General features: G+C 39.2%; 1 long non-coding RNA gene across 4 annotated transcripts in view; it reads right to left on the bottom strand.

The window, feature by feature from the left end:
- LOC136247381 (uncharacterized) overlaps positions 1-19,641 on the bottom strand; it is a 93,771-nt gene extending 74,130 nt beyond the window's left edge. For 3 of the 4 annotated variants that reach the window (XR_010697461.1, XR_010697460.1, XR_010697458.1), the window contains exons 1-2: positions 19,524-19,641; positions 17,834-17,931 (exon numbers count right to left, since the gene is read on the bottom strand). This is a non-coding gene — a long non-coding RNA (uncharacterized lncRNA). Of the gene's footprint in view, positions 1-3,789; positions 3,836-6,628; positions 6,681-17,833; positions 17,932-19,523 lie in introns of all 4 variants that reach the window. The other variant, XR_010697459.1, reaches the window with a different exon arrangement.
- Between the last annotated feature and the right edge of the window lie 6,514 nt (positions 19,642-26,155).

The raw sequence follows: 26,155 nt of genomic DNA, 5'->3' as shown, positions 1-26,155 counted from the left end.
TACCCCAATATGCCGAGCTGGAGGCACTCCCAATCCTTAGTAAGTGATCACAATTTTGACTGTATACCTGCTGTATCACAAAACACTAACATTGTTAAGACTGCATGTGCAATAGGTAAAACTTTTAATAACTCTGTACATGTATTGTTAGACTCCGGAGCTTCACACTCAATCATTCATGCTTCCCACATCCCACACACTAATCTGACTTTCACACATGCCACTCTCCTGAATGCAGATGGTAGACAATTGACTCCACTAGGTACACTCACAACCACAGTTGACTGGGGAATACTCAAGGTTTCCCACAACTTCATTACGGTAAAGGAGCTGTCAGTCCCAGCCATATTGGGCTGCGACTTTTTAACTAAGCATGGTATCATTCTGAACTTTTAACAGGGAGGGTTTCATACCAAGCATACACCACAGAATGGAGCACTATTGCTTCAGCGCCCACATTCATGCATGGTAGTCCTAGATGATGAGCACCCACAGGCTGTACCTGCCACCTGCAGCATCAACAAGCCACTAGACATGCCCACAGATCACTATCCTGCCGTTGCCCAAGTGCTACAAGAACATGCTACACTCTTCAAACAGGACCTGGGGCACACCACAATCACAGACCATGTCATAGATACAGGGGATTAACACCCAATTAAGGTACCTCCAAGACCCATCCCTTTTCACTACACAGAGTGTGTCCACCAACAGTTACAGGACACGGCCAAAGAAGGCATCATCAGGCCTAGCAATAACGCATGGCATGCTCCGGCTGTGTATGTCCTCAAAAGTAATGGTGAGATCTGCATATGTATTGATTTTGTGCAACTGAACAAGGTCACAAAAAAATGCATATCCAGTACCCAGGACTGAGGGTCCTCAACAAAAGCTTAGCAACAAATGAGTGTTCTCCAAGATAGACCTAAAAAGTGCCTACTAGCAGTTCCCTATGAATGAAGATTTAATTGAGAAAACAGCGTTCTGTCCTGGCCCAGGGTTTGGCTTATGGAAATTCACAACAATTCCCTATGGTCTGACTGGTGTTACCCAGACCTGCCAACGAGGCTTAGACAAAGTATTCTCCAATTGTAAAGATTGCGTAGAAAATTATGTTGATGATGGCATCATTTCCAACAATATGCAGTCTCACATCCAAGATCTCCGACGAGTTCTTGGTAGACTTCAGGCTGCAGGCTTCACACTGTGCGGGTCTAAGAGCTCCTTTGGCCTTAACTCGGTATCCCACCTTGGCTTCAACTACTCATCCAGTGGTGTCACCCCAGCCACAGACAAGACTCAAGCAATCATCAACTGGCCAGTACTAACCTCAGCCAAAGAGGTGCGATCATTCCTTGGGCTTGCAAATTTTTATTCCTGTTTTATACCACAGTTTGCAGACATTGCAGCCCCACTTACAGCACTCACAGGCTCCCGGACCACCTTCAAGTGGGAACAAGCCCAGCAGTCAGCTTTTACTGTCCTTCAACAGGCCTTGTATAATTCAGAGTACTGGACTATCCACAACCAGATGATCGCTTTGTTTTGACCACTGATGCTTACGATATTGGCCTGGGGGCTGTCCTTTCAACTGAACAGCAATCTGTTGTAGAGTTTGCCTCTCACTGCTGCTGAGCAGAAGTACACAATTACAGAAAAAAAGAGTGTCTAGGTATCTTGTGGGCCATTCGAAAGTTCCACCATTACCTGATTGGAGCCCACTTCACCCTCAAGACCGATCATAAACCTTTGGAATGGTTGGAATCTTCTCGCAAGAGTCAAGCATGCTCACAGCATGTAGAGCGCTGGTCCCTGGAGCTAAGAGCCTATGACTTTACTGTTGTCCATCGTCCCAGTAGGTACAATCAGACTGCTGATGCCCTATCATGCCACCCAATTACCTTGGTAGTTTCAAACTCACCCCTAGATCTGCACCAACTCACAAATGCTCAGTGCAGTGACTCAGTTCTACCATCAGTTATAGACCAGCTTAGGTCAAACATACCACCTCACGTCAAACATACCACCTCCAAATTCCAATATTTGGACTCAATTTCCTTACACATGTTATAAACAACTCTGGTCCCAACTGATACTACAAGATTCTTTGCTTTGTAGATGTGTTTACTCCCCCTCCATGGAAACCTCCAAAACTCTGATCATAGTCCCAAAATCACTCCAGAAACAATTCCTCCACATTGCGCATGACCAGTCTGGAGCTGAAAGAACTTTGTCTCACTTAAGTGAATTCTCATACTAGGTAGGCATGGCTAAAGATGTGTCACAGTACTATAGCTATTGTGTTCCCTATCTGAAAGCAAAAGCACCATTGCCAAAACCAGTACCTATGCCAGCATTGAAACCGGGTCACTACTGCTGACCCGGATGACCCACTGACCCGGATAGCAATCCGGGTCAGACCTGGATTTGACCCGGATTAATTAAAGCCGCGGCGTGCGATAAGAGCTATGTTTCGGCTAGTCTCAAGCGAGCGAGACTACGTTTTGAGCGTTCGATTCGTGTTGAGTAAACAGGGGCGGATCCAGACTTTTAGAATTGCAACTTCAGCCTAGCTATAGGTTGAAGACCAAAAAAAAAAAAGTCATCACCTACTAACAATAGCTACCCCTCACCATAGATACCCTCAGTTTCATACTACATACTGCACTTACTAATAAATGGGCGTGGTTGAGCATATGTTTGCAATGCGATAAGTGGGCGTGGCTCACGAAAGAGCTACGTGATAGCGTTTATAAGTTTCCACGTCGTCAAACGAACAATTTCGTTTCTCACATGATCCAATCCGGGTCAGACCTGGATAATTTGTAAACAGGGTCAGACCCGGACGACCCAGAGAAAATGTGACCCGGTTGACCCGACCTGGTTTCAACGCTGACCTATGCAACCAATAATCACTACTAGACCCTAGGAAATGGTAGCTATTGACATCTTGAAAGTCCCACCTTCTTCACATCACAACCAATACATTCTTGTTGCACAAGATTACTTCTCTAAGTGGCTTTTTGCATATGCAATGCCTGACCAAAAGGCTGACGGGATGGTGCGAACATTACAGAACAATGTCTTTGCCCTTGTAGGCCCTTCCAGCAAGCTCCACTCTGATCAAGGCAGGAACTTTGAAAGCCACATCTTGCATGACCTATGCCTTGCATTTGGCATGAAGAAGTCACATACAACACCCTACCACCCTATGGGTGATGGCCTTGTGAAGAGGATGAATCGATCCCTACTTACTCTCCTAAGAACACTTGCAGATAAAGGAAATGACTGGGAGGATCAATTACAACTGTTGCTATCCTTCTACCACACTAGCCGCCATGCTTCAACAGGAGTCTCTCCGTATGAGGTGCTCTTAGGCACCAACCCTCCATCTCCTCACATTCCAATCTTGGGGGAGGTTACCAGTCAGCAATAATTGTAGCCATTCATAGACAGTGAAAAGCATAGCAAAACACTGGCGAAGCTTAGCTATTTGCTAAAATTTTTGTCTCCCAACTACCTTGAACTATTGAATTCACCAATGGTTTCTCCTGCCGACATTTTCCGTCATATAGTACAATTATTGGATGAAGAACTAAGACTCATTGTCACAATCATATACATTCAAATTACTACTGTATTTTGCATAAATGAACAATATTATTGCTATTTCACACAATCACTTATCACAGGCTACTGTATACCCTACCACTGTTTACCAGCACTTGCTAATATGCAAAAGTCACTTAGAAATACAAAAAACTACTAGTGTGGTGCAATAACACATACCTGTCCTGCCATCTTGGGCCTCTTGGCTGACAGACCTTCTTTAAACCTACATCAAACCAAATTATGACCAGATTAAATGTGCAAGTATCAAAACACAAACACACTACTGTACACGCACAATTGTCAGGAGACAGGTAAGCTATACACAATAGTCTACTATACATAATACAACTATCATGAGACAGCCTGGTAGGGGAAACAGTAAAACCCAGAATACGAAATAACAGAACAGCAGAATAACAGAAAAATCGAACATTAGATTCTAACTTATTTATGCTCTCTGTAGGGTTATATGCTCCTCACTTCATAACAACTCTGCTGACAACACAATTGCAATAGTAGAATGCCTTGGGGGTGATCATTAAATAGAATGCACACAAAACTATCAACTCTAGAACAAACACTACACCTTGCATGTCTGTTGCTCCCTAGCTACATGGTCATTAGTACCCTGTAACTACACCTTGTAGATTGACTGATCACTATGCAACACCATTGTTACAACTTCCATGTTAAATGGTAACTATATTGCACCCTAGATACAACTGCATAATCCATTACATAAAAAGTTATTCTTTGGAAGAATTATTATTCTAGATACATCACTGCCAGGTCATCTGTTATTAATATATCTGCTGTAAGTACCATGCAGTGACCATTAACATGCAATGAACAAGTAACAAGTTGCTATGTAAAGTATAGCAAGGAAAGTCAATATACAAAGTTGGCGTGCCTATATCGGGAGCATTAATGTAGGGTGTAGCTACTGTATTTACACTAGTATAAGAAAAAATTAGGAATTTAAACTAGAATAGTAGAATATAGTGCACCAATAAAAAGTACTGAAACAAGCTTGAGTTGGTATATTATGACAGCAAATTGCTGTAACATAAAAAGAAGTGACTATCCATACTGTGCTGGAGCTTGGGTGTACATAAGCCCATACCAAATTAATCATATGTTTCATGGATTGTTTGCCCTCTAGTAGTGAGCCAGCAGTTCAAAAAATTAATAAAAATGTAAATCATTTCAGTTGAAACTGATGTTTTGCTAGAGCTTAGATGACTGCTCTATTAGAGAATCTCAATCTTGACAGGATTTCAGCTACAGTCCTTCCGAAATAAAGTGATGGAACTCAATTTCCTTTCCCTCTGCTAATATACCTGTTACTGCATGCACAATATTAAAGAATCTATAGCCATATTAGCACTGCTTTTAAGAGATCACATGATTTATATTTAATTTTGGGTTTGCCAAAACATTGACCCATCGCATCCGTGAAACATAAGATTAATTTGTCCTGGCCTAACTACTACATAATAGGATGTGTTAATGTAGCAGCAGTTTTAATTAACCTTTCGAGGACTGGATTAATTCTTAAGTATGGAGGAACGTGTAACTTTGTGTTATAAGGAAGGCAGTGGTCTTCTGTAAAACGAAGACAGATTATTGTATGGCATTGACTTAATGGTAATTTCTTACACAACAATAATATCATAACAATTTTGCTCTACACAAAACAGTGCTTGTGATATGAAGCAATGAACGGGCGATGTCATCTCCACTGAACATCCGCTTTGTTATTTCTTTATCACAAATTCATGAAGTAGTCACGTGATTTTTTGTATACAAAAATCAAATCATCATCACGTGCTGAGTCTAATGGTGTCTAGTTTGATGCGCTAGGACGGAAAAAAAAGTACCATCGAGATATGACCGATCAGAGTAGCAAATGTAGAGTAACGGTGGACGATAATGGAAGACCTATTTTTTCTTGGCGGCCTAGGCAGTGAAGACTTTCTTCAAACAAAGCAATACTTGGTGTGATTTTGTCAGAAATTTCATGGTGAGTATAGTGGCGTTAGCAAATTCATTCTGTTGTGTACTGATTAGTTATAACGGCTTATACAAGCACATGTACTTGTGCCTAATATACTGGGCTTTGGTTCTCGAAAGGTTAATTAGGGGCCTCCAATAATTTATTGTATGACCCTTTCCAAAAAATAATAAAGAACAGTACGAGAAGCACCTCGCAATCAATCACACATTCTGAACACTGCATTGTATTTATAGAAGCATCTGAAACTTTTGATTGTGGGTTTGATTTTATTAATTAAAGCTCTCTAAAACCATGTAGCAGTTGTAATCCAGTTTTCCAAAAGATGGTTTTGTACTTTACATTTTAGAATCAAACTAATTTGGGGAGAAGGATGTTTGTCATACAGCACGATAACACTTTTTTTCGTCCTTAGATGTGCCTTTTGACATACTGTTGTTCGTCAAATGGAATTACTTTTGTCCTCCTTTGTGTCCTATTTTTTGTTGACTGCTCTTCGCTCTAGCGAGATGCATGGCTTTCCCAGTTTGTAAACAGAAATCGTCCATATTTTCCATTATGAATGGATTAATTGCAGATGCACTTCTCCTGCCATTCTTCATTTGTAGCACTGTGTAAAGGGTTGAACATAGCTGAAAGTGAAGTGTAAAGGTCGCTTCATTTTCGAGTAAATAACTGATAGCTGGGACACACATTCAGATGAAAACATCAACTCTGGTAGCATTCTTTTCTTTGATGCGATATGCGTAGATTCACCAGTCGTAATAATGCTACAAAAAAAAGTTCAATTGCACACATAGAGATCACATAGCGAAACAAGGTCGCCTATACCTGCAGATATATATATATATATCCATTGAGTCCAAATAGAGATCTCTGGGTGCTTAACATGCATCTCTATTCCCACATATTTAGTTTTTCATACTTAATCATATCTACATATAATCGATACGTCTACTGGGCACAGCAAGGCAAAATATTACCATTTTATTGGCTACTTACAAGTATCTAAATCCTGTAGATCCTTTCTTTATGTCTCAATAGATTCCTGTTTCTGAGGAGATGCAAAATAGCAACTATACGCCTGTAACATTGGCAATGCATGGGCATTTAACTGGATAGAAAGCGCTCTACTAGCTACGGGGATGTGTATTGGGCTTGTTTATACACATGAAAGCCATGTGTATAAACAGAGCAGCAGCAGCAGTAAAGGTACAACAATGAGTTGTGGTCTAAATTAGTTCCACATCAAAACATAGGATTCCACGGAATTTAGAAACCCTTAGGACCTGTAGTGGCTCCCTCACTCTACTCGTGCACAACAACACAGGGCCTTTTGAGTTTCTAAATTCTGTAGAACCCTGTGTTTCAATGCCTAACCATTATATAGAATATACCAGTTATAACACAATTACTCAGGATATGGCTGAAATCCCCCTCGACCACTGCACAGTCGGGATATATTTCACTCACCCCTTGTAAGCATGTTATAACCATACAATACAGCATAAACATGTTGACAGAACACTCTGATCAAATGAGTGTGGCTCCGACTAGACATTGGGTGACCTACAGTTCGAATCCTGGGGTTGGAGGGATTTTTTCTTACTTTGGCCCCTTTTCTGTTACACCTTATTCAGTCAGTAAGTCAAGTCACTAGGTCTAAGTCCTTGTAGGTTAGGTAATCCTAAGGCTGCAGCACATGTTGTTGTCAGACCTTCACTGCTGGTCACTGTAAAGTGCTAATAATAAAAATACTTACTTTGACATTTGGTTGATGATAAATTAAATATAACAAGTATTCTACAAGGGCTGCAGAACACCTTCCAAAAATTACACAATAAAGAACGAATATCAAAGATAACGAAGAACCTGACAATATTTTCAATAGTTGGCCTTTTGTTATCAATCATGTTACTACTGATTGTGGTTTTGGGTTTGTAAACTAGCAGCAGGCCTGGTTTCTCAAACTAGTTTCAGGAGAGTGGTCTGTCTACCATCGCAACAAAGAAATGAAGAAAAGAAAGATTATTTATGTACCAATAGTATCCTAAAGCTACTGTATTTGCTTGATTAAACGCCGCACCTTCAATAGTAGTCACACTCAAGTGGTGTAATAATTAATTTTGAAAATAAGGGCTGCAGCATCATTTTCAAGCATTGAGTCATAGTCAAATTTGAACAGTTGCCACATCCCAAGCAAATATCAGATACATAGTATACCATCATGGTACACTATGGAAATATGAATTTACAAAGGTCTCCAGATAGTATATGGCCTTTTCCAAAAAAATAAATAAATTAGTGATGCCAATAGACCGTATTCCAAATGACGTCACACAAATTTTCTATTTAGGAGACTCTTATATTTTCGAGTATTATCACCAATGGGGATTGAGATTTCGAAGATTGATATAGAGGCTAACAAACAAGATATCGAGGCAAAACTACCGGGTTTGGTTATTACAGCAAAGAAACAATAGTATTTCTTCTAAACTTTGAAAACCAGCTAAAAAATTCTAACCTGGTGTTAGAGAATAGATTTTATACCCTTATAACTGTACCTGTTAGTTTTAGGTCAATATCTTCTTCCAGGATTGAATAGTGATTTGAATCTTACTAAGCCCCACTGGAACTCCCACTCAAAATTGTTAGAATACCCCAAGTAGCTGCAGCCATTTTATTTCGTGACATCATTTGGAATACAGTCTATTAATTGACCATAGCTACAGCTGTACAGTAGCTGTTTTATGCAACTACCTGTTGGCAGTGATTGTGGGTTTTGGTTTTTAAAAATGATACAAGCATTACAAGGTATACTGTATGAATTGAAAGTACCATCATGCTGTTTTGCCAACTGCAGCTGTTACAATTCATATATCATGCACGTACTCACATTGTCCTCCTTGTTGTACATTTCTTTCTCCACTATTGTAATGGGTAGATGTTAAGGTGATTGTAATGGATAGGAGTTAAGGTGCTAATCCATGGTAATGCAAAATGAGTTCAATGCAGCTGCTAGCTATCATGAGAATCACCTGTAATTTCTGGATTGATTGCAGAGGCGCTTATTGTACTGTTCTTTGTTTACAAAGCTGTACAACAAGTAGAAGATACCCAGAAACAAAGTAAAAATGGCCACTTCACTATATTCAGTAATTGGTAGTCAGAGCACACGTATTAGTAATCACCGTTTTATGTTGCGACTGAATTGATTGCAAAGTCACTTCTCATGTTGTTCTTCAGTTATAGATACAGTATAATAGGTTGAACGCAGCTGAACTGTTAACCAAGTGGAATGACCCACATCACTTTCCAGTGAAATTTTATATCTGAATAAAGATGCTGCAGGTGTAGGTCTACTCGTATATAAAATTTCTAACTTTTGCTTATGCTTGCACGTAAAGACAAAGGCAAGTCCATTACTCACACATCTGCTCAGTATTGTTAACCACCACTGATATACCTGAAATTACTGATTGCGGGTTTGACTGGAGCATTTATTAATATGTTGCTTGCATGATTTATTGTCACACACAGCAGCTTAAGAAGATTATTAAGGCTGCATTGCCATAAGACAAGTTGTACTACTTGGTGTGTGAAGAACACCCCGCAGCATGAAGCACAAGCCCCCCTTCCCTATAAAAAGGAACACATTGACACTGAATTTGAGACCAGTTTCAAACACATACATGTATTTTTATCAGGCAGGTACGCAAGCACGCAGTTTGCCTATTAAGAGCACATGGTATACTGCACTGGACACCCGTTTGTTTAGCACATACAGTTCAAATCATTGCTACAGCAAAAGATCATACAAACGTCACAGCACACTCAATGTCTCACCAGGCACATGTCTAGAAGACATTTCTGCCTATAATAACTGCACCCGACTTCTCAGTTATGCCATTACCTCAACTGCGGCCAACTATTTCTAGTATCCAAATCACTTACAAAAGCGTGGCGGATACAAAACCTCCTACGTAAAAACTTCTTTAGCATCATTGAGAAGTGCATGCATTAACAAACATAAAAAGTCCAAAAATAATTCCTTTGTAAAATATAAGCGCATAACTGGAATCTATACAGCAATTTACGAACTTATACAGTGGAACCTCAGTTATCCGGACCCAACTTATCTGGATTCTCGGTTAACCAAACTACGGAAATGACTGCTCTATTAGAGTAGTGACTGTTCTATTAGGCTAGTTGAAAATACTGATATTTTTAAAGTTTTCTTTGTGTTATTTTAAGGTTGTTTATACACAGTTTCAGAGATACGGATTTTTCAGACTTATGGGCCACCCCTGGTCCCAAGGGGTTCGGATAACTGAGGTTCCACTGTACTGGTTGTTAAATTTTCATTGTACATACCACAAAACAACCACACTTGTAAAGTATACGTACATAATTATTTGTCACACATACAGTATGCCTTGTATCATTTTTAAAAACCAAAACCCACAATCAATACCAACAAGTAGCTGTATAAAACAACCATATACAGCTGTATTTGTTTGTGTTAAGCGTCTCTAATTTTGTTACTAACATTCCTTTAATTGCTAAAAACAAATCAGTGTTGTAGATTGTAAGGCTCTCTGGAGACACTTAAAATCAGTTTCAGCTGTACTTATCTTACCTGGTGGATGTTTGTCTAAAGTGAGCTCTTAATCATGTGAATACGTCTACAATGGATCGTGTATGTTGAAATCAAACCATCAGGGTTGAACGGTGCTGATTAAACCGATGGATTTAGCACTTGCAACAATTACTTTAGATTGGCACATATATCTTAGCATTACCTTCCCAAAATAGGTTCTCTGTACTAATACCATACCTGTTTCACTGCCCATACAAAAGTCTCAATAGTAGCAGTGAAATTTATCCCGTATTTCACTGACAGCAGTGAAAAAGTTGTAATTGCAAATTCATTTGCTAGAATTTATGTTAACAATGTAGCGCCAATTAGTGTCGACGCGTGTTTAGTACATAGTGACAAATTGCGTACATAGCAACGCTAATGCACAGCATGCATATATGCAGCGAGTATGGTATTAACTGGGAATAGCATGGGTAGCAGTGAAATTTGGGATAAATACCACTCTTGTTGTATTGGAAATAGTAAATTTCACTCGGCTTCGCCTCGTGAAATTTATCCCCATTTCCAATACAACACTCGTGATATTTATCCCAAATTTCACTGCTACCCATGCTATTACTAGTGCAAATCCTATGGCTCACATGAATGCATTGGACCTTCTCGGGGCCTGTATGGTAGGGACTATAAATACTTCATAAGAAAAGCAACTGAAAACCAGCCTAAGTTTATTTACCTACTCAAAAGGAGTTTGAAAATCTGTTTCGTTGCAGTAGACCCAATTTAAGGGCACGCAAGTTATGGGCGTTTGTTTATGTCACGTCGAAACTATAATACTTGATAAATCTTCCTTTACTTATTTCACCTTTGTATGTAGTGAAGAACAGTAATAAAATTCACCCAGTGATCAATTCTCTTATTCATGGCAAACAGAGTGGTGCAAATTTCAACTCTGTATGTCAAGTTACAACTATTTTAGAAAGCACCTGTAATTTAATTTTCCTATATTTGCTGTACAAATCAATTTTTCCATTCTTGCTACTTAGTAGAGCTGTAACTCACAAAGCTATTGGCATACGAGGCTGAAACTTTGTCAAAGCATGCACTTGGCTAAGTAGATTATAAATATCTAATAAAGAGGAATTCAAATTGTGTTGGGTTTTTGCAGATCCAGTCACAAAATTAATGTCCACTAACTGCAACTCCCTTGTTTCCCTTTTTTTTTCTATGATCCCTAATCAAACTTATTTAGTATCCCTCATTATCCAAACTCATTGGACCGTGTGTGTGTGTTCAGATTAATAGAAGTTTGAATAAACGAAGCCCACAAATTTATATACACAGCTCAGTTAAAAACTCTAATAGAACAGTCACTTTTTCCAAGTTTGGATAACGAATGTTCAGATGATCAATGGCTGGATGATGGAGGGACCACTGTACTTGTATGTATACATACAAAACTACAAACATCATCACAGTTATCAAGTTGTTCACATTTCAAGGAGTTACTTTGTAGGAGATTAAGGTGACACTGAACCAATTAAGTCCAGCCTCTGTTTCAACCCACGTGCTTACTGAGCTACCCAAAACTTTGCTATATAGTGCACACCTTAATCTATGTCTAAAAAGCTGTTGTGATAGCTTGTGATTCCTTAGTTTAGTATACAAAGTTTCGTGAAATAACACGCTTTCATTTTACACCTACAAAACTCTGAAATTCCAAGCCAATTAATTTTATAATAAATTGCCAGTGAACTAAGCCACTTCGGTTCCAACTATTTCTCACCTTGTAGAACAATTCTACGCTTTCCTTTTTTTACTGATAACAACATTGAAAGTAGTGAAAACGCACACCTATAGACTACAACATTGGCCAACATTTCCATGACACCCAAATCGCAAAAGCTTGAAGTGTACTACAGTAGAGTAACGCTTACCCATCACCTGTGCTATGATGGTCTGTGATACATAATTTTGAAGTTATGAAAGGAGATAGTGTGGCTAGTCAGGGTGTGCTCCACACGATAGCAACTGATACTGTTTGCCAGTGAATTTGAATTAACCACAGTTGTGATAAGCAAATATTTTGAATTACATTAGTTGCATCAACAATAGTAGCTGGGCAGTCTGACAAATGCTCGATCTGTTACTCTTATCCACCTTAAATTAAAGACATTCTGCTTTTTAACAAAAGTCTTTTCCAAAAATTTATTAATTACCATACTAACACAAAATTCATTGTGATATTTGCTGTTTGTGAAGATCACTGATTTCTTTATATACACATGAATTCTACAACTGATTGTGGGTTTTAGTTATCAAAATAATCCTACGCTAATTCTAGAGGAGGACATATGGCACATGTTAAGCACTATCAGAGAGGTGTAGTGAGCCTTATCCACAATGACGTTTTATGACATCAGAAAATAAAAATGGCCGCAATAGTTGGGGGACTGTTATACAGGCGCCTATGGAGATAAATTTTCGATCGCTCATATTTCAGCTAGGCATGGAGATATCGACCATTAACTGACAGGTGTGGTTATAAAGTAACAAAAGCTATTCTAAACGCACGCTACTTAGAAAAAAAATTTGAAACGTGACAAAACTCGTTTATCGTAATGTCTTACATAAAACTTGACTGTACCTTTAGTTTAGAACTCGATATCTTCTTTCCTGGCTGAAATATGAGCAATCAAAAATTTTTTTCCATAGGCGCTTGTATAACACCCAACTATCACGGCCATTTTTATTCTCGTGATGTCATAAAACGTCATTGTGGATAAGGCTCATTGCACATTTCGACCCTTAATGGGATTATGGAGACCTTGAATATAATTTCCAGAGCATAACTCAAGCAAACCACTTTAAACCACAAATTACGCACAGAGGTATATTCTTAACTGTTTTATAGTTTGTCTATCATGTTTTCATATGCAAATTCTCTACACAAAGCCTCAGAGGAGGTTGGACACGCTTTAAGCACCACTAAAACAAATTACACAAAACCCCTTCGTAGAGGAGGTTAATGCATCGCAATCTCAGAATAACTCACTGAGACATTTTATATTTCGTTAATAGAATACGTACATGAAGGCTGGTGAAGCAGTGTACACCAAACCGTAACTTATTAATTTCACCCGGAATTCAAGCACTGATTACAAAACAAAGTACATCGCCTTGAAGCTTACACAAAGGACGATATGAATATCTAACGATCCCCAGCAATCCTCACCATTTTTCAGTTTGGTATTGCCACTATTGAGGATCACGTGAAATATCAAATCAAAGAATGCAATTAAAGTACAGGTCACGTGAACATGTCCAACCTCCTCTGACAAAGCCTTATGGCTGCTTTTAACTTTCGTTCGCATACAAAGGGAATACGCCTACTTTTAACCCAAGAAGATATGCCATTCCTGGTAGTTTACGAGGCCTGTTACATTGTTTTTCAGTCATTACGTGATACCTATAAAACTCCGAAGTTCCAAGCCAATTTTTACAATAACTTTGCCAGTGAACTAAGCCACTTCGGTTCCAACTATTTCTCACCTTGTAGAACAATTCTACGCTTTCCTTTTTTATTGATAACAACATTGAAAGTAGTGACAACACACACACCTGTAGACTGATAACAACTCCATCAAGCCCAAATTGCAAACGTTTGAAGTGTACTATTGTAGAGTGGACTTGCTGGACCTGGCCACTACAATGAGGTGGCCACTAAGTGAGGTTTTACTGTACTGTGGATTTTGTTTCTGCTGAAAAATCCCATACTACGCAACCACAAAGTTTTTATTAAACCAAGTTGGAAATTGTTCTTTAGGCAATACACAATTTCTCAACGGACATGAAATCAACAGCATGTTCAGCATCCGTGTCCGCATCCGACCGTATCTGCCTTTTCCAACTAACTGTTTACAAATAATCGTAGCATGGCTAAGTAGCTCATTTTGGCCACCCAGTCTGGCCACTAATTAGCTCAAAGACTTCAAGCGAAGCCAAACACCAGATTAACACAGGAAGTCACAATACAAGTCTAATTCATCAAGGACTGACAAGGAAATAAATTACTCTGGAACGAATGAACACACAACTACACTCGTCTGAAGGAATGGGAACCAGTACAACCACTGGGTTGAGCCAGGTATCTGTATACCACACACTTGTTCGCCAATAAATTAAGCTAACCAAGGCTATTATAGCGCTGCACTACTCAACAATGAATATCAAACACTTCAGTCAGCTACACCCGTCTAACTGATTCAGAAGCAGTACAATGATTGGAGTAATTGGCATCGATGATGGCACCTTGCGCTCGTGCATTAACAGATTAACAAACACGTTACCAATGAATAAACTAACTAACAATGAATTAACTAACCATCAAGACAGTAATTGGTGAGTAAAACTGTTCCTAATACACAGCGCTCAGTAGTAGCCAATATCAGTCTTGTGTTCTTGTTCCCTCTGTGTTACAAACGGGTGACTTTGATCTGTGCACGCCCACACCACAAATCAGTTAGAACACACCCATTATCTGATTTGTATACAACTATTACTTGTATCAAGAGTTTATCATATTATGAACTCTTGCTTGTATCAACAACAGTAGCTGGGCAATCTGACAAATGCTCGATCTGATACTCTTATCCACTTTTAAAGACTTTCTGCTTTTTAGCAAGTCTTTTTCAAAAATTTACTAATTACCATACTAACACAGAATTCATTGTGATATCTGTTGATTGTAAAGATCACTGATTTCTTTATATACACATGAATTCTACAACTGATTGTGGGTTTTAATTATCAAAATAATTCAACGCTAATTCCAGAGGAGGACACATGACACATGTTAAGCACTATCAAAGAGGTGTAATTGCACATTTTGACCCTTAATGGGATTATGGAGACCTTGAATATAATTTCCAGAGCATAACTCAAGCAAACCACTTTAAACCACAAATTATGCATAGAGGAACTTCTTAACTGTTTTATACTTTGTTTTCATATGCAAATTCTCTACACAAAGCCTTATGTCTTCTTTTAATTTTCGTTCGCATACAAAGGGAATACGCCTACTTTTACCTCGAGAAGATATGCCATTCCTGGTAGCTTACTAGGCCTGTTACATTGTTTTTCAGTCATTATATGCCTGTTACAGCATGTAGACTAGCCCCTAGAGCACTGTTTCAAGTGGTTTCAGATACCAGCCACTCCCACGATGACAAAAACAGAAAGTTGGGCAACAGCCTTTATTCACTGAATGAGGTTTATTTTCTGTAGCTCTAAGCCTGTTTTCTCACATGGGCATTGGACAGACACACAGACACACGGGGTTTGCCAAACTATTTTCAGTAAACCAGGTGCACACAGGCACACACCTGGTTTAAAAAATATGAGCAATTCCTATTATGAGCGTACTATAGTGCTGAACACTAGTATATGGAAGGATAAAAGTAACATACATAATGTATGGCTATTAATATACCAAAGGTTTCTACTTGTGAATTTGAAGCGTTTCTGTGAAAGTAGGGCGCTGGCTGTAGCCACTTTTCCGCTATGCTTGCTTGAACACATCAACATCAGGCTGGTAGTCATTAGAAAATTCCATTAAATAAATATTTTTACAATTCTGTAACAACTTGATGAAAACGTTTCTGACTGATTTGATTGATTGATTTATTGTTTATCCTCACAATAGTCAGCAGAGCCGTTCTTCCCTACTGGAGCACACATACGTACAACAGAGTACAAAAACAAAAACATAAGCAGCCATACAAATACACAAACAATTCACACACAAGAAACTAACTATAATCATAATTAATTACTTTGAGTGTTGAGATAAAAGTCTTTAACAGAGAATACAAAGGAATTGTAATTACAATCAATTGAAATAGATTTTATAAGAGAATTCCACCATGTTGTAGCAGAGGAACGGAAATATTTTTTGGTGGTTGATAAATGGTAACTAAGTGAGTTGGCAAAACAGTCTTTACACCGTGTGTTGTAACTATGCTGTACTCTGAACACAACAGGAGGATCAAGGAGCAAACGAGGCTGTTTATCATGATGGTAGTGGTGATACATGGCACAGAAACATAATCTGGTGAAGGCACTTTTGGGCTAGATTTTACCCAACCTGTCACCATGAGGGGAAATCAAAGCAGGTTTTTAGTTGATACTTTATCACAGACCACACCCACACCCTTGTCGTCCCTACTATAGTACTGTATTTATAATAAGCACAGCTGACTATTCTCCAATGATATATTGTTATATTGTAAGTATTGTTCAAAGTTGTGTTGACCACTTTAACTGAGTACACAGAAAAATTTGGAGTTTTCAACTAGAGTAGGGACCAAAGCGCATCGATAAAAAGTACTGAAACAAGTTGGTGTAGTGCACGATATTAAATCACATTAAAACAATAAGAAGTGTTATATCCCTACCGTGCTCAAGATGGAAATGCACAGTAGGGATATAACACTTCTTATTGTTTTACTGTGATTTAATATCGTGCACTACTCCAGCTTGTTTCAGTACTTTTTATCAATGTGCTATGGTCCCTACTCTAATTGAAAATTCCAAATTGTTCTGTGCACTTGTTTGCTTTTTTGTAAATAATTATTAGGACTGGTGAACCCATGCATACCACATCTGAAATGGTGCCACGTGCCCCAATTATTGTCTGAAAAGTGAAGTATTCATTATGCTTTGTTGTCAGCTATGTTCAACCTGTTATGCAGCATTTCAAATCAAGAACTGTTTGAAAGGCACCTCTACAATCCACGCATGCCAAATGAAAGAAATGGTGCCATGTGCCCCAGTCATATCAATTATCGTCTGAAAAGTGAAGTATCCAATACGCTTCTTTGTCGGCTATGTTCAATCCATTACACAGCAGTACAATCAAGAACTGCTTGAAAAGCACCTCTGCTATCAAAACTGTTACTACGAAAAATACAGACTTTTCCGTTACGAAGAGAAGCCATCACGTGCTACCACCAAATCAACACTTTTCGCTGTCAGCAAAGATGAAGGGGACACAAAGGAGGATACTGGTAAGTCTATGAAGAATGCATTGTACGTACTATGGTATGCCAAAAGGCACTTGTTGGGCCGAAGCGATGTCAAACAGTGAAAAAATCAAGCCCTTAGCCTTAGCCGTTATCGAGTTGCGCTTGTCTGAAGGCATCAGTCAGTTACTCAAGTCAGTCAGTAGAAAATTCCGTTAAATAATTTTTTTTTAAATTCCATAGCAACTTGTTGAAAGCATTTCAGGTCGATCTGAAAACTTGTTTGGGCTTAGTTTTACCTAACCAATACTGCCTCATCGTCATCAGGTAAAACTGAGGCTGGTTTTTGGGTGATATTATTCTGTGGGCCATATCTACTCCTTTGCGGTCCCTACTATACAATATATCATCGTACCACATGATAGAACTATGTTAAGTTTAGATTGGAGCCTCTACAGATTTGGCGGTCAGGTTTTTTATCTATATTGATTAGAAGTCCAAACACGGGACCCAAAACTCTATAATACCCAGGTACAAGTAATAGTGAACAAAAACAAGGCATATATAGATACACACACTTATTCTCACCTCAGTTTCTCCAAAACTAAGACGAAGCTTGTTGCTGGGGCAAACAGGATGCTGCATAGCTAATTTTTGGCCTCCTTGATCCATCGGTAGAGTATCTCCTAGCAAAAAAATTAAAACAAGTCTGAATGGATTCTAATTTATTTGGTGCAGTACAAACCACATCAGACAATGTATGTTATAGTGTGTGAATATGTATGGACATCAGATCAATGCACTGCAGGTATGAGTGACAAATTTTAACACTACTACCCTGGACCTCAGAAGCAAGCTAACTAACAATATACGTGAGATACGTTCGAGTGAAACTGTTAGGAAGACAGTAGCAAAGTTGTCAGAAAAAAAATCATCTTTGGTTATCAAAAAAAATGATACCTCTACACCTGCAGTACAGGTTAACAACCTCAACAGATAAAGAACTTTATCAATAGATTTCGCTGGGAGATGGAATATTCCGCTGTTCTTGTAACCAGCAAATTAGTGTTTGTTGTTTACAGCTGGGTTTGTTACCACCTACACTGATTGGAGGCTGGACTGGGTAGGGATGCTGGAGAGTAGTAAACAACAGCGTAAGGCTCAAAGGTGAAATATGGTGTTTCAAAACAGTTGTGCAAATTTCCTGAAGAAACAGAAAGTGTAGCGTTGTTTCTTTGCTGCTGTTAATACCACTTGTAGTAGTAGTAGGCTAGCTAGATCTTCACTGCTTCGCTGTGAAATCCCCGTTTTGATAAAACTTCAGAAAACAAGCACTACTTCGTGCAATTGTTTAGCTCATAAAATCTATTTCAATATATCACACATTTCTTTGGCTGTGTAAATGTGGTGATGAGAAGTTGGCTAATAGTACTGCTGCTGAAATAGCTGATGCATACCTGCCATTGTCACCTGTCACAAACAATATTTCTCCCAATGTCCACAGACATGCTCTGCTCTTGTTCAGTACACAATGCAACACAATAAACAATGTAAAAGGAATGTCCACGCCTTCAAACTGGCCTTCAAACAAGGAGAGAAAGCCAAACAGCCACTCAACAAATTTTCCAATGTATTGGCACACCATAACTTGGATAGGAGATAGGAAAATAATTTAACGGGCATTTCCAACCCATCAGGAACATATACATTATCTATGGTGGAAAGAGATAGTTCCTTGGTTCATGGCAGTGACACACTTAGTGACTGGTGCTTTCCACTGGTCAACTTTTGTGTGAACACAAGCACCTTAAACACCATTATTACAATTCATAATGAGGCCCAATAAATGCAGTTAACTTCTCTCATGTATAACACACAAACAAATGTCAAAATTGAAACAACAAATTTGCAGACTGTAGGACAGTCATGCTCAAACCGCTTTTTGTATGTGTGTTGCGGGTGGGTGAGGTAATTTTTGGGGACTGTTGATTAGTGCTTATGAGTAGTGAACGCCTGATGACGAAGTGAAAATGGGCAAAACAGCGCTCGTACCCTTGGATGTAGAGTTTAAAGCCACGCGCGCCTTTTTTGCCATTTAACAAAAGTGCCTTAACAAAAAGTTCCAAAAAAAGAAGAAACGGTCTGGGTACAAGACTAGTACAGTGTCTATTGGAGTGACACCGTCCTCTCTTTTTGGGATTAGTTGAGAAGAAAGCCTTTTCTGTGAAAAAGGACCGACAATCAACACGCGAACACGTGACACTATTTTTATGAATACCTGTTGAAGGTCATTGGTCCATCCTGTCTGAAACAACTTGCGTACATAGTATTTCGACCGCCCTGACCAATCTTCCCTCTGCGTCTAAGAGCGCCTCTTATCTTGCGGTCTACTAATTAAGCCCCACCTGGCGCTTAGGATTTAGGATTTCAGTGCCATCCTTAGTTTTAATTCCATCCTAACTCAGACTGCCAAAACAAACCAATAGTGCAGTGGCTATTTTTTACAACTAGCCTGGGCCAGTGTCCCTACCTGAGACTGGGAGGGGGGGAGAAAGTTGTTACACATGCTCCAACTTGAACTATTAAAACATAATCATTGCCATAACTAGTTAAAGTGGAAAGAGAGCTTGTGTTGCATAGCAAGATTGAAATGATTTCTAACTAATATAGTGGAGGCATACTCCCCCAGGAAAATTTTAAAACCCGGCACAGCTGTGACAAGATCGAATCTGGAAGCAAATTCAAGAGAGAAATGACTGCAACCTGGACGTAATTTAAAGAAAGTAGTTAGCTAGCTGAAGGGACAAATTAAGATCAAGAACTAGTGAACTAGCTACATGTATGTATGCAGTAGCAGGGGCGTAGGGAGGGAGGGTTCAAGAACCCCCCCTGTAAAATTTAGACTTCTGTAAGCAGGATCCTAACACACCATTTAGTGTGGCAGGACAAAATGAGTGAGTTGATAAAACTTACATTCATCTCTCAGGGAAGGATTTACAGAGGTAACATGAGCCCTCTTCAAAACTTGTTAAAAAGATCGATATACTCTAATAGAGCAGTCAGGTATATACTCTAATATAGGGTCCGCAACACGAAAAATCGATATCCTCCAATCAACTACCTAACTATTGTCATGTGTTAGGCTAAGCTAGTGTAACTTGAATAACACCAGCGTGGCAGCCAAGTTTGCCACTTTCTTCTGGTAGAAAACGATACAAATGTCTTAAAATCACGTGATTTTTCGTTGCAGCAGTTCGTAGGGTTCTTCGTATGCCACGATATTCACTCTCAACATTGTTCAAGTAGTCTACCATCAACTCAAAGTATTGTTGGTTTGATTATATTGGTTAGTTTCCGGTGGCAGCACGATATGTGCAGCTTTTTGGCAACAGACAAAATGTTTCTTGCTCTGGAGCACAGGACAAGCAGAGCAGCAACTGCGCCGTGGGTCAGCAATGACCAGTACTAGGTAAAGTACCTACATGCAGAGTATGGTTATAATTGAAGCTTGTTAGCCATCTGGCTGAGCCATCTATATGCTGAAATTCGGCCAAAACGACGCGATTTTTGCAAACAAATACCAGAATGGTTGATACATCAGTGAGACAGTCTTCAACAGCAAGGATACGAAGCTTATAAACACCTAACAATACGGCCATCTCGCCCAGTAGACACATAAAGCAATCTAATGCATGAAATAGGCACTCACGTGATCGAAATTCAATTCGCGGAAATACCCATGAAATCGCTTTCATTTCTGAATAGGAACCATGCAGTGTACTCCTTTCGTAAATATTTGTGTTAATTGTTCACTCGGGCGTGGTCTGGGCCAGTGCAGGTATATTTTATGCTGTGATGGCATAATAGGGAGAGTCTCAGACTGCTGCACTTATCGAGATGCTGAACCTAATGCACACAAACTGATTGCCACTTGATTCCAAGTGATTTTAAGGTCATTGGAATGAGCCTTATCTGAAATTACGTCACAGACATAAAAATGGCCGCTGTAGTGTGGGGACATTCGTAAAATTTGTATGGGCGACTATGGGACGAAACTTTTTAAACGGCAATAGCTATCTCAACCAAGAAGGAAAATATCGAACTGTAACTAGCAGGTATGGCTATAAGACATTACAATAAGTACGTAAAAGCGATTTTCGGTTGATTTTCAAAACAACGCTAGATTCCTATTCTTTCAGCAAATTTATCACCATACCTGTTGGTTAGAGCTCGATATCTTCCGCCTTGGCTGAGATATTGCCGTTCAAAAAATTTCTCCCCATAGTCGCCCATACAAATTTTACGAACGTCCCCACACATTACAGCGGCCATTTTTATGTCTGTGGCGTAATTTCTGATAAGGCTAATAGATTATGGTTGTATTTTCCGCGATTTGAATTTCGATCACGTGAGTGCTTATTTCATGCAATGGATTACTCTATGCGTTTACTGGACGAGATAGCCGTATTGTTAGGTGTTTATAAGCTTCACATCCTTGCTGTTGAAGACTATCTCACTGATGTATCAACCATTCTGGTATTTGTTTGCAAAAATCGCGTCGTTTTGGCCGAATTTCAGCATATAGATGGCTCAGCCAGATGGCTAACAAGCTTCAATTATAACCATACTCTGCATGCAGGTACTTTACCTAGTACTGGTCATTGCTGACCCACGGCGCAGTTGCTGCTCTGCTTGTCCTGTGCTCCAGAGCAAGAAACATTTTGTCTGTCGCCAAAAAGCTGCACATATCGTGCTGCCACCGGAAACTGACCAATATAGTCAAACCACCAATACTTTGAGTTGATGATAGACTACTTGAACAATGTTGAGAGTAAATATCGTGGCATACGAAGAACCCTACGAACTGCTGCAACGAAAAATCACGTGATTTTAAGACATTTGTATCGTTTTCTACCAGAAGAAAGTGACAAACTTGGCTGCCACGCTGGTGTTATTCAAGTTACACTTAGCCTAACACATGACAATAGTTAGGTAGTTGATTGGAGGATATCGATTTTTCGCGTTGCGGACCCTATCTAATAGAGCAGTCAGGTATACTCTAATAGAACATGCATGTAAATATCCATGTCCATATGAAGTTTTTCAGACATTCCAACATTAAATGCAAAACTTAGCATGACCTTATACTGCTATAGCTTTGGTGTGCAATGTTTAAAGATATAGAGCTCCAGTAATTTATCACTTTTGTTATGCAAAATTAATTCATGCTATGCATATTTGTATAGTTAGCTATATTGTTTTGATTGTCATTTGTATCAGTGGATTCATGGCTCCTATACCACAGTGAGATATAACCATCACTTACAGATTACTATATGTGTCTCTATGTGTTATGCTGTCTGTTTCCACTAGGTGACTTTATCTAGCACTACCTTCATCCCTGGGGCACTTAATGCATCATAATTAATGTACTTTTTGCATAAAATATAGTAATTTGCTGAGTTTTGATTTATTAAAATATTGAAAGTCTCTCAGCGGCTGGGGGCAGCGCCCCCAGACCCCTGCTTCTAGTAACTCAATGCTGGTGCTGGAACCCCCCTTCAAAAAATTCTGGCTATGCCCCTGAGTAGCTATAGTTATACACCTATCAATGTCATGCCCCACCCCCACTCCTGGGAAGGGTTGGGGAATATAGGGGATTTGACAAAGCCTAGTGTCAAATTCCCCAGTAGGCTACTGGGGCTAAGAAGCTTGTGAAAACCGCACTATGTCCTCACCTCAATAGAGGGGTTTAGGGAGATTGTTTTGGTTCAGCAAACTGAGTTTGTTGCCGTCAAATGCCCCAGGGTGGGGCAAGATTGATAGGTGCATTACATACAAGCCAAGTTTTAGAGTAAGCTGTTGTTTTATATTATTAGATATTAAGTTAAGGCACTGAATCAGTTGGAATTAAAGCAATAATATTATTGTTGTCGAAGATTGTTGACATTACACATACACTTAATAATAATACACGTAATATAATTATTATGATGTAATAGTGTGCTGTAATTAGAAATTTGACAGGTCATGACTTAGTGTTGAGCTCATTGAGTTGTATCTGTGTATATCGAGCCGATCGCACCCTTCCAGTTCATGAATCTGTTGCTATACTATCCCCCGTCAATTATAAGTTGGATTGTAAGACAATTTTTAATCATAAAATGGACCACAAAATAGAAAATTTTGAAAATGACTACTCAATATTGATCTTCAGGTACTTTTAGTCAAATCCCAGAATAAGCTAAAAGAAGAAGTAGCTAAGATGCATAGCACATATACTAGTATGCAATTTTGACTTTGTACTTTTCTGTAAGATGGGCAGGCATGTCGATAAGGTTGTATATAATCATGGTGATTACTTTAAGTTGGTTTCGATGATGTATTAATGGAAGGGCTGAAACAAATACTGAGTATTCGTTAAGGATTTGGTACTCGGATAGTAAAATTGGTACACGAGTACTCGTTAAGATCACGTGACCTGGTGCGTTTGTCACCAAGGAGTGACACAATGAAAGTTCAGTGCATGTAGATTTTGATTTGCATATTATAACTTTTTGTCAGGATACTAACATCAGTACTTTAATACAGTACTAGTGTGTGTGTGTGCAGGGGCGGTTTCTGGGGGATTCCAGAAACTCCCTCTGAATTGTGCACGCCCCTATGATTTGTCTGGGTAATAAAAATTACAAAGAATTATACATGTTGTATTATATTATGGCCTTTTCTATTGGCAAAACTTCATACAATTGCCTTTGAAATCACCGTCACAGCATTCAAAACCATGCAGTGATCTTTTTTTCAACCTGCAGCTAGGCTGAAGTTACAATTCCAGAGAAACTGAAATCCCCTCTGAAAATTTCTAGATCCGCCCCTGGTATGCGCATCATTGTTGTTACTTGAAAAGCTTACAAAACATGTCAAATGGGTATGACTAGCTATAGTCTTTGTGAGTACTCCATCGTTAACTCTAGAGAGTACTCTAAAAACCATGATTGTTTTAGCCCTATAGTTTAGTTTTTGTAACATTCCATGCAGTAATGCTTGAAAATGGGGAGTAATTATTAAAAACAAGCCTTGCAGCATGCTTCTGGACTGATTCAATAAGAGATATGTCTTTATAATGTATGTGGTGCCCAAACGACAAAAATATTCATTTAAATAATGATTTGTAACAGTTTACTGTGACTGATGGAGGACAATTTCGGAGATCGTGCAGTAGAAAACCTTTGACTCTATTGGCTTCGAGATTGGCTTTCTATTGGCTTCGAGATTGGCTTTGTTAGAGATCTCTTTAATAATTATATGCATGCTGTGACCAGGAGAGTTCTGACTGAGTCAATAACCACTCCAAAGTACTTTGTTTGGGTTACTTCTAGGATGACTTGGTTGCATAAAAGTACTGAGTATAGCAGCGTTGAAACCGGGTCACTACTGCTGTCCCGGAATGACCCACTGACCCGGATAGCAATCCGGGTCAGACCCGGATGTGACCCGGATTGACCCGGATTAATTAAAGCCGAGGCGTGCGATAAGAGCTATGTTTCGGGTAGTCTCAAGCGAGCAAGACTAAGCCGGTAAATTTATAATTTAAATTCAGTCAGTAGGTTTTGGTTCCACGTAGCTACTGACTGTGAGTTTACAGACAGCAATTGGGTGTGCCAAACTAGTATTACAATTTCCCGACTGATATATTGAAGTGAGTGTGGTTCACAAAAGTACTTATCCTGCTGCAATACTAGACTATATACAACTCGTACAATAATCGATTAGTGGGCGTGGCTCCACATAAGCTTGCAGATAGCAACAGACACAGTTTCGCTACAGATTGCACTTACCATAGACACTACACCCACAGTGTAGTATCTATGCACTTACTAATTAATGGGCGTGGCTGAGCGTATGTTTGTAACGCGATAAGTGGGCGTGGCTCTCGAAAAGAGGACTAGCGTTTATAAGTTCATGTCATCAAACAATTTCGTTTCTCACGTGATCCAATCCGGTCAGACCCGGATAATTTGTAAACCGGGTCGGACCCGGATGACCCGGAGAAAATGTGACCCGGTTGACCCGGATGACCCGACCCTGTTTCAACGCTGGTGCATAGCTATAGGATTTGTTTTGTTGGTAATTCTAAAAATTCACATTTCTCTATACTATTTTAGCCTGACTTTTACAACTAGCCCAATCACCATTTACAACTAGCCAAAAGTTAGCTTTTTGGCCACAACTAGGCTGAACTAGCCCCTGAGCCAATTTGCAGTACCAATCTTCAAGAAAGGTGACATCACTCAGTGTAGTAACTACACACCTGTCTCTCTAACCTGTATATGTTCAAAATTATTGAAGCACATTCTATATTCTCACATGTACCACTTTCACACCTCAGATCAAAGGAAAGCCAGTGCATATATATCACATATTGCACTGACTCAAAATGTTAACAAGATATATGCACTGCTACCAGTGTGTATATCTCGTTAAGGTAGTGCGTATATCTCATTACACACTGCCTCAACAAGATATATGCACTGCCACCAGTGAGTATATCTTGTTGACTTGAGACATTGCACATCTAATAGGAGCAGTGGCGGATCCAGGATGGGGCATTTGGGGCAAATGCCCCCCCCTTCAAGAAATTGTATACAAGATCGATATACTCTAATAGAGCAGTCAATTACTCTAATAAAGCAGTCACAATGTTCATGAGGCAGTGTAGCTTACCTATGAAGCTACAAATAGGATTTTATTTTACATAACAGACGTGATATAGTAGGTAAGGATAACTAGCTATTATTGTTGTGACCTTTTTTTTTTTTTTTTTTTTGGTCTTCAACTGGTTTTAAGCAAGTTTTTTTGGTCTTCAACTGTTTTTCAGAAAGGTGCCCCCCTCTTTCGAAACTCTGGATC

Source organism: Dysidea avara, chromosome 2 (genome assembly GCF_963678975.1).
Source record: "Dysidea avara chromosome 2, odDysAvar1.4, whole genome shotgun sequence".
Taxonomy (NCBI): domain Eukaryota; kingdom Metazoa; phylum Porifera; class Demospongiae; order Dictyoceratida; family Dysideidae; genus Dysidea; species Dysidea avara.
The sequence above is the reverse complement of the archived record's forward strand: the minus strand, read 5'-3'. Positions and strand labels throughout refer to the sequence as shown.